The following is a 16,245-nucleotide window of genomic DNA, read 5'->3' as shown; positions in this document are numbered from 1 at the left end:
CAGAACATGTCCTACCAACCGATCCCCTCTTCTAGTCAAGTTGTGCCACAAACTTCTCTTCTCCCCAATCCTATTCAATACTTCCTCATTAGTTATGTGATCTACCCATCTAATCTTCAGCATTCTTCTGTAGCAACACATTTCGAAAGCTTCTATTCTCTTCTTGTCCAAACTATTTATCGTCCATGTTTCACTTCCATACATGGCTACACTCCATACGAATACTTTCAGAAATGACTTCCTGACACTTAAATCAATACTGGATGTTAACAAATTTCTCTTCTTCACAAACGCTTTCCTTGCCATTGCCAGCCTACATTTTATATCCTCTCTACTTCAACCATCATCAGTTATTTTGCTCCCCAAATAGCAAAACTCCTTTACTACTTTAAGTGCCTCATTTCCTAATCTAATTCCCTCAGCATCACCCGACTTAATTAGACTACATTCCATTATCCTTGTTTTGCTTTTGTTGATGTTCATCTTATATCCTCCTTTCAAGACACTGTCCATTCCATTCAACTGCTCTTCCAAGTCCTTTGCTGTCTCTGACAGAATTACAATGTCATCGGCGAACCTCAAAGTTTTTATTTCTTCTCCATGAATATTAATACCTACTCCGAATTTTTCTTTTGTTTCCTTTACTGCTTGCTCAATATACAGATTGAACAACATCGGGGAGAGGCTACAACCCTGTCTTACTCCCTTCCCAACCACTGCTTCCCTTTCATGCCCCTCAACTCTTATAACTGCCATCTGGTTTCTGTACACATTGTAAATAGCCTTTCGCTCCCTGTATTTTACCCTTGCCACCTTTAGAATTTGAAAGAGAGTATTCCAGTCAACATTGTCAAAAGCTTCCTCTAAGTCTACAAATGCTAGAAACGTAGGTTTGCCTTTCCTTAATCTTTCTTCTAAGATAAGTCGTAAGGTCAGTATTGCCTCACGTGTTCCAGTGTTTCTATGGAATCCAAACTGATCTTCCCCGAGGTTGGCTTCTACTAGTTTTTCCATTCGTCTGTAAAGAATTCGTGTTAGTATTTTGCAGCTGTGACTTATTAAACTGATAGTTCATTAATTTTCACATCTGTCAACACCTGCTTTCTTTGGGATTGGAATTATTACATTCTTCTTGAAGTCTGAGGGTATTTCGCCTGTTTCATACATCTTGCTCACCAGATGGTAGGGTTTTGTCAAGACTGGCTCTCCCAAGGCCGTCAGTAGTTCCAATGGAATGTTGTCTACTCCGGGGGCCTTATTTCGACTCAGGTCTTTCAGTGCTCTGTCAAACTCTTCACCCAGTATCATATCTCCCATTTCATCTTCATCTACATCCTCTTCCATTTCCATAATATTGTCCTCAAGTACATCCCCCTTGTATAGACCCTCTATATACTCCTTCCACCTTTCTGCTTTCCCTTCTTTGCTTAGAACTGGGTTTCCATCTGAGCTCTTGATATTCATACAAGTCGTTCTCTTATCTCCAAAGGTCTCTTTAATTTTCCTGTAGGCAGTATCTATCTTACCTCTAGTGAGTTAGGCCTCTACATCCTTACATTTGTCCTCTAGCCATCCCTGCTTAGCCATTTTGCACTTCCTGTCGATCTCATTTTTGAGACGGTTCCTTTTTGCCTGCTTCATTTACTGCGTTTTTGTATTTTCTCCTTTCATCAATTAAATTCAGTATTTCTTCTGTTACCCAAGGATTTCTACTAGCCCTCGTCTTTTTACCTACTTGATCCTCTGCTGCCTTCGCTACTTCGTCCCTCAAAGCTACCCATTCTTCTTCTACTGTATTTCTTTCCCCCATTCCTGTCAATTGTTCCCTTAAGCTCTCCCTGAAACTCTGTACAACCTCTGGTTCTTTCAGTTTATCCAGGTCCCATCTCCTTAAATTCCCACCTTTTTGCAGTTTCTTCAGTTTTAATCTACAGGTCATAACCAATAGATTGTGGTCAGAGTGCACATATGCCCCTGGAAATGTCTTACAATTTAAAACCTGGTTCCTAAATCTCTGTTTTACCATTATATAATCTATCTGATACCTTTTAGTATCTCCAGGGTTCTTACATGTATACAACCTTCTTTCATGATTCTTAAACCAAGTGTTAGTTATGATTATGTTGTGCTCTGTGCAAAATTCTACCAGGCAGCTTCCTCTTTCATTGCTTAGCCCCAATCCATATTCACCTACTATGTTTCCTTCTCTCCCTTTTCCAACACTCGAATTCCAGTCACCCATGACTATTAAATTTTCGTCTCCCTTCACAATCTGAATAATTTCTTTTATTTCATCATACATTTCTTCAATTTCTTCGTCATCTGCAGAGCTAGTTGGCATATAAACTTGAACTACTGTAGTAGGTGTGGGCTTCGTATCTATCTTGGCCACAATAATGCGTTCACTATGCTGTTTGTAGTAGCTTACCCGCATTCCTATTTTCCTATTCATTATTAAACCTACTCCTGCATTACCCCTATTTGATTTTGTGTTTATAACCCTGTAGTCACCTGACCAGAAGTCTTGTTCCTCCTGCCACCGAACTTCAGTAATTCCCACTATATCTAACTTCAACCTATCCATTTCCCTTTTTAAATTTTCTAACCTACCTGCCCGATTAAGGGATCTGACATTCCACGCTCCGATCCGTAGAACGCCAGTTTTCTTTCTCCTGATAACGACATCCTCTTGAGTAGTCCCCGCCCAGAGATCCGAATGGGGGACTGTTTTACCTCCGGAATATTTTACCCAAGAGGACGCCATCATCATTTAATCATACAGTAAAGCTGCATGCCCTCGGGGAAAATGACGGCTGTAGTTTCCCCTTGTTTTCAGCCATTCGCAGTACCAGCACAGCAAGGCCGTTTTGGTTATTGTTACAAGGCCAGATCAGTCAATCATCCAGACTGTTGCCCTTGCAACTACTGAAAAGGCTGCTGCTCCTCTTCAGGAACCACACGTTTGTCTGGCCTCTCAACAGATACCCCTCCGTTGTGGTTGCACCTACGGTACGGCTATCTGTATCGCTGAGGCACGCAAGCCTCCCCACCAACGGCAAGGTCCATGGTTCATGGGGGGGTCTAATAATAATAGCAATAATAATAATAACACAGAAGAAACCCACAAAACCAGCATGGCAACACGGGCTACAGATCAGAATAGAAAAACTGAGAAAAGACTTCGGACAGCTAACACAATTTATAAGAAATGAAATATCAGACAAAAAACAAAAAAAGGTTAGGTAAAATATCACAACAAGAAGCGATAGAGCAATTAGATGAAAAGAAGCAGAAATTACAAGCATTGGCCAAACGACTTAGAAGATACAAAAAATGTGAAAATAGAAGGAAACAAAACTAAACATTCAACACAAACCAAAAGAAATTTTACCAGATAATAGATAACACACACATTAAAATAGACAATCCACCAAATATAACAGACATGGAACACTTCTGGAGAAACATATGATCAAACCCGGTACAACATAACAGACATGCACGGTGGATACAAGCAGAAACAGACACATACAAGATAATACTACAAATGCCTGAAGAAATAATTTTGCAACATGAGGTCACCCGAGCAATTAATTCTACTCACAATTGGAAAGCCCCTGGAAAAGATAAAATAGCAAATTTCTGGCTAAAGAAGTTCACCTCAACACATTCACATCTAACTAAATTATTTAACAGTTACATTGCAGACCCATACACATTCCCTGATACATTTACACAAGGAATAACTTATCTGAAACCTAAAGATCAAGCAGACACAGCAAACCCAGCTAAATATTGCCCCATAACGTGCCTACCAACAATATACAAAATATTAACTTCAGTCATTCCACAGAAATTAATGACACATACAACACAGAACAAAATTATAAATGAAGAACAAAATGGCTGCTGCAAAGGAGCACGAGGATGTAAAGAGCAACTGATAATAAATGCAGAGGTGACATATCAAGCTAAAACTAAACAAAGATCGCTACACTATGCATACATTGATTACCAAAAAACTTTTGATAGTGTACCCCACTCATGGTTACTACAAATATTGGAAATATGCAAAGTAGATCCTAAACTGATACAGTTCCTAAACATAGTAATGAAAAATTGGAAAACCACACTTAATATCCAAACAAATTCAAATAATATCACATCACAGCCAATACAGATTAAGCATGGAATATACCAAGGAGACTCATTAAGTCCTTTCTGGTTCTGCCTTGCTCTGAACCCACTATCCAACATGCAAAATAATACAAATTATGGATACAATGTTACTGGAGCATACCCACACAAAATCACACATTTGCTATACATGGATGATTTAAAACTACTGGCAGCCACAAATCAACAACTCAACCAATTACTAAAGATAACAGATGTATTCAGCAATGATATAAATATGGCTTTTGGAACAGACAAATGTAAGAAAAATAGCATAGTCAAGGGAAAACACACTGAACAAGAAGATTACATATTGGATAACCACAGCGACTGCAAGGAAGTGATGGAAAAAACAGATGTGTATAAATGTCAAGGATACAGACAAAAAATAGGAATAGATAATACAAATATTAAAGAAGAACTAAAAGAAAAATATAGACAAAGACTAACAAAAATACTGAAAACAGAATTGACAGCAAGAAACAAGACAAAAGCTATAAATACTTATGGTACACCAATATTGACCTACTCATTTGGAGTAGTGAAATGTAGTAACACAGACCTAGAAGCACTCAATACACTTAAACGATCACAATGCCACAAATATAGAATACATCACATACATTCAGCAACAGAAAGATTCACATTAAGCAGAAAGGAAGGAGGAAGGGGATTTATCGACATAAAAAAACCTATATTATGGACAGGTAGACAATTTAAGAAAATTCTTTATAGAACGAGCAGAAACTAGCAAAATACACAAAGTAATCACTCATATAAATATGTCGGCTACGCCATTGCAATTTCATAACCACTTCTACAACCCTATCACGTGACATCAACAGATATGAAGAAAGTAAATTGGAAAAAGAAAACACTACATGGCAAACAACAGTATCATCTAACACAGCCATTCCTTTGCAACTGAAATGCCTGCTCCGTTATTCCTTTGTCTCAGTATCCACATAATTAGCAAACTTCAAATGCCTCTTATCATGTCTCAGTACTTAAGTATCCCATTTTCTTCCACAATGATTTTTCTGGATGATTCTCTTAAACTTCAGTCTACTCTTCATCATTAGCAAATTGCGATCTGAGTCTGTATTTGTTCCTGGGTACACGTTAAAATCCAATATCTGATTTTGAAATATCTGTCTGACCAAGATGCATTCCACATGGAATCTTCCCATGTCTCAGGGTCTTTTCCAAGTATACCTCCTCCTCTTGTGATTCTTGAACTACCACCCGAAATTTATTGCAGAACTCATTTAGTCTTTCGTCTCTCTCATTCCTACTGCCAAGCCTATATTCTCCCATAACACCATCTTATATTCCTTCCCCTACAACTGCTTTCCAGTCGGCCGTGATTATTAGATTTTTATCTCCCTTTACATACTGAATTATCTGTACAGTATCCTCATATATCTGTACAATATCCTAATATACTGTACTTTATGTATATCCTCATCTTCTGATTGCGATACCAGGATGTATACTTTAACTATCATTGTCAGTGTTGATTTTCTATCAGATCTAATGAGAACCATCCTGTCAATGGACTGTTCACAGTAGCTAACTCTCTGCTCTACTTGTCCGCCTGCTTAACTGGGTTGTAATATGCTCACCTCCCATGCAAGCAGGTCCAGGTTCGATTACCAGCCGGGTTGGAAATTTTCTCCGCTTGGGGACTGGGTGCTGTGCTGTCCTCATCATCGCAAGTCGCCCAATGTGGTAATGACTGAAATAAGACTTGCACTTGGCGGCCAAACTTCCCCAGACGGGGCCTCCCGGCCTATGATGCCCCCCCCCCCCACCCCCCACTATATCTTGATTTAACCTGTGCATTTCCCATTTCAGACTTTTTAGCTTTACATGCTCCGACTCGTAGAATGTTGTCCCGTCATTGGTTAGTCCTTGGCAGTCCTCTCCTAGAGATCCAAATGGGGGACTAGTCTCAAAGAGTGGTTGCTAGGTGTCTTGGGGACTCACAGGTGATGGTGGGCATTGTAATTGTGGAGAGAGCTGTTAACAATATGTCTGAATGGCATAATCACACCTGACTTCGTTGTCATTGTAGTTTCCCCTGCGATGTTACAACCATAATCAACAGATGGCTACATCAACCCCTGATGGATCCCTAGATCCAACATGGTGTGGCTACAAAGTGGACACCAACTGTGGAATGCCAACTTGGAATAATATATTGTAGTCCTCCTCCCAATCTATTGGTGGGAGGAACAGTTCAAGGAGTGTCCAGTAAGAGAGGGCATGAAGCAGCCCAGGGAGATTGCACCTATTGAAGGTTGTTCCTATGTAAAATTTGCTGTAAATACTAATGGAAGCACTTTCAGAAATGGGCACTCATAATTATTAAGGATTTGAGCTTTAAAAGTACCCACAAATCTCCACCTTGCCAATGGATGTGGAAGAAATGTGGGCGTAGACAGGTGCTTCATTCATGTAGATGCAGAAGCGCTTAAAGATGGCTGTCACAAAGGTGATGGTTGCACTGTCAATGATGAAGACCTATGACAAAGCCATGGTGATTGCGACCACTGTCGTTTGCTGCTGCTTGAAGACATATAGAAAATAAATGTGTGACTACTGCAGTGAGCAACATGGCTTCCAGAAAGGTTCTAGTGAAATCAGTACAGAGATGTTCCCACTTTCTTTGGCCTACAACAGTGGTTTCCAGCCTGGAGGTAAATACTCCCTGAGGGCTAAAATGAAATTTTCTGAGGAATAAAAAGTGAATGATTCAACACTGTTTCAATCAAGAAGCTAAATTATTTTGAATAGATCATTACTATTATCACAATTTTGTAAGACTGATATTGATTATATGAGTTATCAATAATTACGTTTCCTCAATTAGCAGCATTAATGCTGTGGAGGTTACAGGTTTCTCACATAGTTCGCCCACTACACACATGTACTTTGTCCCATACATCGTTGATGATAAAAGTGAGACATATGCATAACGAATGTTAAATATCTCAAGAAAATGTCTTCTCCAAGTTATAGTAGTCATTGCAGTAGTCCAGAAATTGCTTCATTACTCGCTACGGAAGAGATAAACGAATTAAATTAAAACAATGCACAGCAGTAACTATATATACGGGTTACTATAGCACTTTACACATAATTATTATGACTAATGTTTGTAACAAGTGTCTACCCTCACTCTTTCTTATCTGAGGAGTTGCGAGCAGGACTTGCTATGTACCACAAATTCTTCGTCATTCATTCTAGCAGCCCCCCTTTTAGTTAGATGTTGAAGTTGGTGATAATGTGGGGGAGGGGCAACAGATAGCAGAGAAGGGGGAGGGGGGGTTACTAGCTAATGTCTGATAGTACTTAGGGGTAACAGTCTAAGAAAGTTCGGGAACCACTGGCCTACAACCATTAGGAGAGAGTCCAGGGAGGTACTGGTTGATGCCTTCTGTATGCCTGACAGTACTGCACAAGATGTGTAATTTATTCATCCATTTTGGGCTAATAAAAATATTTACTAACAAGAATTTTCATCCTAGTAATTCCCCGATGCAAAATGCAGCATTGCAAGGATAGAATAACAACCCTGGATACTTCATTCTCAGATGTTAGGCGAAGGATGCTTTTGAAAACCAGCTGTTGATGCTGTTCAGCTATTCAGCAGTGATGTTCTGCTGTTGATGTTGCAGGTCATGCTTGTTGTGTGTAACACTGTACTTTGTCAGAACTTTACCTTGCATTGTTCCAATTGTTATGTTAAAGACTTAATAGGGAACTTCATTGAGGTTAGGATAGTGTGAGGATCTATGTGGCTATTTAATTCTAGATCAAGTTCCACAGCCAACTTACATAATGCCTCTTCATTTGAATGTTGTGATAGAAATAATAAATGGAATACTGAAACTTCAACACATGAATTATCATTATATTCACATTATCATATCTAAAATGATATTTACTGGCTTCTTTTAAATAGCAAAACTATAAATGTTAATAATTCAATCAATTATCACGAAATATCTCTAGACAAATTGTGTAATAATCCACCATTTATTATCACAATAATAATAATAATTCATCTATTTCTAGCATTATTGGCAGTAATTAAATTTTCTAAGGCCAATCAAGAATCCATCCAAGACAATTATACTAATGAATAGACGTTTATGTTTGAGACATGCCCCCCCCCCCCCCCCCCACACACACACACAAAATGACCACTGTGGTCATGTGTTTTCTGACAGTGTTTTTGTTGTGACTTTCTGTGACTCAGCGTCTCCAGTATATGGTGAGTAGTAACTGTTCTTTCCATAATACTAATACTATAAATGTAATTGCTGACTTAAAAATCAAGTGTTTATAATGTGTGTACTCTAATATCTACTAATTGTAATACACATACTTAAAGATGTCAGCATGTAGCATACTAACATCAAGTAGCATGTAAAGAAATAATGAAGAATAGAGTAATATGATTATCAGGGTATATACGACCTGGGACAACCGGGAGATTCAGGAAAAACCAGGGAATTTTTTTCCATTGGGAGAAAACCTGGAAAAACCAGGGAATTTTTTAGAATTCTGGGAATTTTTCATTGTTTTACTTCTCACTTAAATTTTTGTGATGTTGACTGGTAAGGACTGATACTCTAACAAAGGATGTTACTGCATCAATGCTACTGCAGAATAATACTGCAGCAATAAAACATGAACAAGAGAAAAAAACGAAAGTAAAACTTAAATTGCAAAGGAAGTGTGCCATATACAACAACAAAACACAGTGTTTGTATAAGTGTATATCAACAGTAAAATGTGTCAAAGGCTTTAGAAAGACTATGCAATGCTCCAATGAGCATAACGTCACAACTGTTTACATTGGAGTTGTTTGATCAGTTACAAGTGGGCTCACGTGCATACGCAGTTGAGTAGCATATGAGTAGTACCTTCTCCCACTTCTGGCTACAGAAATGTGGCCGTTGGTTGTGTAAGCAGTAGCAGCAAGTGGCCAGATGCTACCTGGAAAAATTTTACTGGCACGCCCAAGCTGCAGATTCACACATGCAAAGCAGGTCCAGAAAAAAGGGGGGGGGGGGGGGGGCAAATTCATATTCTTGAGAAAAGAAACCTTGTTTCACAAAGTTCCTATAGCATCCAGTGCAATTGGTCTATCGATTATTCACATGACAATTTAGCCTATCGATTATTCACATGATTTTAAGCGCATCCCTGTTGCTTTTTGAACATATTCTCAACTGATTTTTGAATGAATCTAAGTTGATTTTTGAATGCATGCATAGTGTACTTGATGTTTCTGCCAGGAAAATCCTCATTGCATCTAGAAATAAACTTTCCTGCAGACAAAAGGGGATGGGGCTATACGAGCTGAGTGGAATAAAGATGAACGGATGAATGCCAATTGCTGTTTATCTATGTGATTGACTGGATTTGCAAATGGTCAGCATTGTTATAATTACTAGTGAAATCCATAGATTCAGACTACCAGAGTGGACACAAATGACTAACAGGAATAAAGATTGCGTAATATCTTCTCGGTGTATTCAAGAAAATGAAATTTACACTAGTAAGGGATGGTTGTACAGTTCCTGGCTAGAAGCTGCTTAAGTTCTATTCTGAGAGTAGCACGGAAAATGTGTTGTTCGAACATGTAATAATGCCTAACTGGAGAATAATTGCGGGATAACTAAAACGGTGATTCTGGTGGGGTTAGTGAAGTTAACTGGAGAATAAGTTTTGACAATGGCAGGAATAATTACAGAATTAGTGATGGAAAGATTGTTTGTTAGACCAAGGAAGGAGCAGAAATGGGGACATCACACAGATCATGGAAGAATATGACAATTCCAAATTTATATAAAATTTCATATTACTACTTTTTGATCTCATGCTTGAGAAACTGGAGTGTATGAGTGAAATCTGAAACTGTTTACTAACAAAAAGCTTTTTGCTTGTAGTAGGCCCAATAGACATATGGTAATGGTACTTTGTGAATATGTTCTGTCGTGTTATAAAAATGACGTTTTGTGCCAAAACAGTTTCGTTTATTTGGTGTGTGTTACAATTGCTGCAATATTAGAAAGGCCTATTTTGTTGGGTACTATTTATATTAACATTTTTTTCAGTAATAGACAACGACATTTCGATTTTTCATGTAAGAGAACGTTTGATGAACTTTGAAGAGGTAATAGATTCTTTCGAACAAAGGAAAGCACGCCTTGTGAAGCTGTAGCAAGATTAGAGAGAAAAAATGCTACAACCTAAGGATTGAAGAAATGTGTACTGTCTTGCTTGTCTTTTGTCTTTACTGGTTTCATGTACCATATATTTAATTTTATGTTAACAAAACAGCAAGTTATTAGCTAATAGGCAATAAAGGGTGCAAATTTTCTACAGAGTTCTTGTTCTCCTGGTTACAAATAATCCCACCCAGTAGTAATTGCGAGTTTTTTTTGAGGGGCAGGATGTCAAACTGGCCGACTGGGAGTAGGAGAGGCACCACAGGACATAATAATTTCCACTGTCCTGAATATAGTTTGATAGTATCCATTACAACATAAACACATTTGAGTTCAACAGAGCGAAATACAGTGACATGCAGTAGAAGAATGCTGTATGAAAAGGTGTGGCACTGCACTTCGGCACACTTTAAACCAAATAACTTGTCTTACATTTCCTCGAACATATGTGTTTTATGTATCAGACTCTTCAGAAAGATGAGTGCTACAAAATGAATAGATATTTGAAAAGCCGATTTTTGTAAATTTTTGATGTCTTATCTCAAACGCCCGGGGAGGGGGCGGGGGGGGGGGGGGGGGTAGGGTTGGCGTTACTAACTTTACTAACTAGTATTGCACCAATTGGAAACGTCATAGTTCAGGGGCTGAAGTGCTGAGCAGTGGGGAGGTGGGTAGTCTCCACGTGACCCATGTTTACAATTAGTGATTTTGCTGTTTTCTCTTTGTTTAAAGCTCTCACATGAAGTGGAAACAAAACGGACTTCTGTGGCTGGGAGCTATCAAGTGAATTAAAATACATTCACATAATTATGGAATGGTAAAATATGTTATTAGTTTTAGATTTTATTTTATTCCCACCTTTCCGACAATCAAGCATTAATCACCTTGCAGAACAATGAGGTCGATCTTGTCGGTTAGCTAAAGAAATTTGGCTTCTATTAATCTTTACCATTGAGGCAGTCAATTTATTTGAAACAAAGTGTTTAATTGCACACTATTGGCTAGTTTCAACTGTTCGCTGCATTTCAAGTGCATGTTTTCATCCTCTAGCGTGTATGGCATTATGTCATAATAAAGAACCAAACATGAGATAATACAGTACTGGTACTCCAAGAGAATTTACATCGTGAAAACCACATCCAAAAGCTTAACATCAGGTTGAGGCTTATGGCCTACATCATTGGGAATCTGGAGATATGAATGTGCGCTATAAACCAAATTATGCATTTTATATGGTTCACGAAATTCTGATGCTCTTTGAGTATCCTCTGATGTCTTGTTTCTTTTACGACATAATGTAAGATCTTTTAATGTTTTACAAGTTTTAATGTTTTACATATGGGCTTCCTGCGTCCTCATAACTGCACAAGAGCAGTGACGCCTGTTATCTGGCGCTCTCTGGCAACTGCTGAAGCGAACCTATTGCTAACAAGTCGCGGGAAAATATTTGGTTCCTTTTACGCAAGATGAACTATGTGCAAGAATGTACAATGAATTTCTTAATCACAGAGCGTTTGACTCTCATTTAAGGAGGAAAGTATAATGTCACTTAACTCGCCCAGGAGAAAGTGTATTTGTAACCGGAAAATCCAGGAAAAAACCGCGATTTTCTTTTCCTTGTTCGCATATACACCCTGAATTATAAGGTGTGATCAAAAAGTTTCCCTGTGAATGCCCTACAGTTCAGAATTGGTGTGCCAATGAGGCAAAATCACCATGAAAACTGAGGCAATCATCCTGCTGATGCACCAGGTTGAAGATACCTGTTGGTAAAATACCATGTCCTGCATTGTGAATAAGTCCATAACTATCTGCTGCACATCCTTGTCTAATAGGAATTGTTGACCCTTCAGGGCCTTTTTAAAGGGGCCCGAGATACATGAGGAGAGGTCAGGACTATAGGGTGGGTGCTCGAGTGCCTCCCGTTTGAGTAAATTAATGGATGGCCTCCAGATCAGCCGGTGTCTTTTGTTGAATCATGACTAGCACAGAACTTGTGCACCATTCTACGATGGTTTTTGGCTGATGTGCTGCTCCATACACGTTCTTCATTTTCCTATGTAAGTCTACTGATGTTTATTCTTCAGCAGCCAAGAAAAGAATAACAGCATGTTCGTTCTGTTTGTAACAATTTGCTAATAACGTCGTCACAGTTCATGAGCCCACATTTTCCACATACATGCCATAAAGACATGAATGTCACACGAATCCCTTGCCTACACATTGGTGCTTAAATACTCGCATCGGAGTTGCACTGCACTGCATATGCCCTGCAGCAATGCCGTCAGACTGGAACCTTTTGATCTCTCCATATACCTTTCATTTTAAATGTCTCAAGGCTTGTACAAGTAAAGTATCAGTTAGTTTCATGAGCTTAGTATGAGACAGTAGTTGCTACTGATGCTATTATAAAATGTTTTTGTATCTTTATTTTACTAAAATTCTCTTTAATGTCTTCAAATATATTTGAAACTTCTATTTCAGTTGATGAAATGAACAGATCAACTAGTCTTTCTCGATTCATCATTGGATGAAGATAATTTCTTATTTATTTCAATTGAGAAAAATTTCTCTCACATTAAGTGACTTCGACACAAATGGTCAAGAAGTATTTGATTGTAAGTGGAGCACAGGGTAATGAACTATTTCAGTTCAGTTTAACTATAAATTGGAAGACTTTTTGGGCAGTCTATCTAGCAGCAGCATCCACACTTGTATCGATTCCTTGTAGATGCCTATGATACCTTCTTATTTCTTGGAGCACTTGCTCCTTATCAAATTCATCGTAGATTTCTATGATATTCTCCTGTACTACAGACAGAGTACAGAGTGTCTTCAGAAACTTCAGGTATAAATTTTGTTTCAACAGTTTGAAAAAATTCAGGGATTTACTTCATAGCAGTGTATTGTTGTGATAGTTGTATAAATTGGTCTGTGCATTCAAACATTGATTGACAAACTTCTTTTAGAATTGATAATCCAGTGTCATGAGCTAGTTCACCCAGCATTGTTTTATTTACCCTTCTGATTCCTCCTTGGTCAATGTTAATGTGTATATCATTGCATTTTTTAGTGCTGGAAATAACAGCATTGTCTATAACTGTAATTCGTTGACTCATTTAACCTCATTCATGGTCTTTAATTTGGCGAGCCTTTATGCAAATTAATTTTTGGAGTCCGTTCATATTGTTGGGCTAAATTTTCTTCCTCCAGTATCGTGTACCAAATGTTGATGTAGGTCGATAAGGTCGATATAGCTGGAAGGAGCAAGACTGCTGCAGAACTATATCAAGGTTTCCTTTGGATAGATCTTGCATATCTTACAAAGTGCCCACAATTGTTTTTCACGTTTTCTCCTGTGACTTCAACTGAATTGTAATGAGCACTCCAGTATCAGACAACTGTTTCAAACTTTTTCCCATCTATATGTATAGAAGGCGAGACGAATGAATATAAATTCTTCTCTACGGTCCCAAAACAGGTGATGCTAGAGGGGAACACACGAGAATGCATGCACTTCACAGAAATTTAATAGACAATTAGCACAGAGACTGAACAGAACTTTTGCTTTGACTATTCAGATTCTTTGTTGTACTCTTCCATGTACGCCTCATGCTGATAACCTTGATTCCTGAACAATGCAGTATGCAGCATATCTTTTTGATGTGCTGTTGATTATCTTTTGAAATATCCTTTAATTCATCTAAATGGATTTTCATGTCATAAAACAAACTACGTAATAGTTATGTATAACCATTCAAGAAGTAATTTTTCAAATGTAATGTGTTAGTTAAAAAAATTAATAAATCATTGGTAACCTCTTCACTGTACTTGTGTGCGTATTTTTCACCATACTTACAGTACACCTGTGTTTCATGTAGACTAATGGCGTCTAGCTTTACAATAATTTTAAATATCCTGAACACCCCTACTGATAGTTGCCCTGGCCTGACAATAGTTAAGCCTCTTATTTACTGAACATATTTTGGCCATGTTTGGGATTTGATTAAAAAAATGTGTGGTCCTGGGGGCTTCCTACTCTTGCCGCCCTAAAGGTTTGGTGGCCCACCAGGACTAGAGGCCTGGGATGGGCCACCCCTTCTTGGTTCACCCGCCATTGCATTGATGTTGAATGCTTTGGAGAGATCCAGAAACATTGCAAGACAATGTATTCTGTCCGACTGGCAATTGCTGATTGTGTAAATTTACCCTTCCTGTAACCATGCTGTGATGATACAAGAAAAACTCAATTTCTGAAATAGCTGTGGGCTATGTCTAGTAATTGTGTGATTTTTTTCTTCACTTACTAGCTTTAGTTCCTTTATAGTTCCTGAGCTACAGTCCCTTTATAGTTTTCCTCAATTCATCTCCTGTGACTTGTTTCAAGAATGATTTTTTGATTATTTAGTTATTTTCTCTTTTGAATCATAAGCTTTGAATTTATTATACAAAAGCCATTTTGAATAGAAAATTAATGATGGAAATATGCATTTTCCAAGAAAATTAGTTGCAATGGGCAGGAGTGCAATGTATCACAAATAAAGAAGTGGTATATAATATGATCAATAAGATAGGATACAAACCTGTAAGAAATTAGAGATGCATGATGTAGGAGCTAATGATAAAAGTAAACAGTAAATAATAATAATAATAATAATAATAATAATAATAATTTTATTGTCATTCGGCCATTACAGCAATAGACAACATCATATACATACTAAAATACAATTAATAGTTTGAAAGAAACAACAGGTTTCTTGTTAACATTATAGTATTATATTACAGTTGGTAAATTCTCTTATGTCATAGAATGGGTGGAGGACTAGCCAGTCATGAATTGTTTGTTTGAATAATTGTTCAGGTAATTCTTGAACAGATTGAGAAAGATTATTAAATAATTTGTACCCCATGATTTCGTAGCTGTTGAGTGACTTTGACAATCTGTGGTAGGGAATACAGAGGCACCTATTCCTTCTTGTATTGCGGCTGTGTACATTTTCTCTGGTTTTTGTTTCTGGTAATTTCTTCTTCATATAAATTAGAACATAGTATATGTACAAGTTTATAACAGTCATGATTTTCTGTTCACAGAACAATGGTTTGCAGTGTGCCTTATATGCAGAACCAGTACTTATCCTAATAGCTTTTTTTTTTTTTTTGCAGTATTAATATGTCATGTACACAGCTAGAGTTCCCCCACAAAATAATTCCATATGTTATTATACTTTGAAAGAAGGAAAAGTAGGATGTTCTAACATATTTTTCAGGAACACAATCCATAAGTCGCCTTAACAGGTAAATAACTCTTGACGATTTACCACTAATATATTGTACATGTTGACCCCAAGATAATTTATCATCAATGTATACCCCCAAAAATTTGACATAACTTGGATCATCTGACAGAAGCTTCTCTCTAAGACTACAGACCATCTGCTGTGTTTTGTTTTCATTCAGGAAGAATCCATTTGCCTTGAACCAATAGGATGCTTGGTCAATTGTCTTTTCTGCACAAATTTTAAGGCTATTGAAATCCTCACTAGCATGAAGAAATGTTGTATCATCTGCATACAACACAGTGGTGGACTTGATAAATGACGGCAGATCATTTATCATTATCAGGAACAAAAAGGGGCCCAGCACAGATCCCTGCGGAACACCTACCTTGACTTGCTCTATACTCGACATTTCTCTCCCTACACAAACAACTTGCTTACGATTCTGAAGATATGATTTTATTAATTTAAGGCTGTTATGTCTAATGCCATAGAATTCCAGTTTTTCTAGGAGTGGCTTATGCTTTACACAGTCAAAAGCT

Source organism: Schistocerca piceifrons, chromosome 2 (genome assembly GCF_021461385.2).
Source record: "Schistocerca piceifrons isolate TAMUIC-IGC-003096 chromosome 2, iqSchPice1.1, whole genome shotgun sequence".
Classification (NCBI taxonomy): Eukaryota; Metazoa; Arthropoda; class Insecta; order Orthoptera; family Acrididae; genus Schistocerca; species Schistocerca piceifrons.
This window is presented reverse-complemented; position numbering follows the sequence as displayed.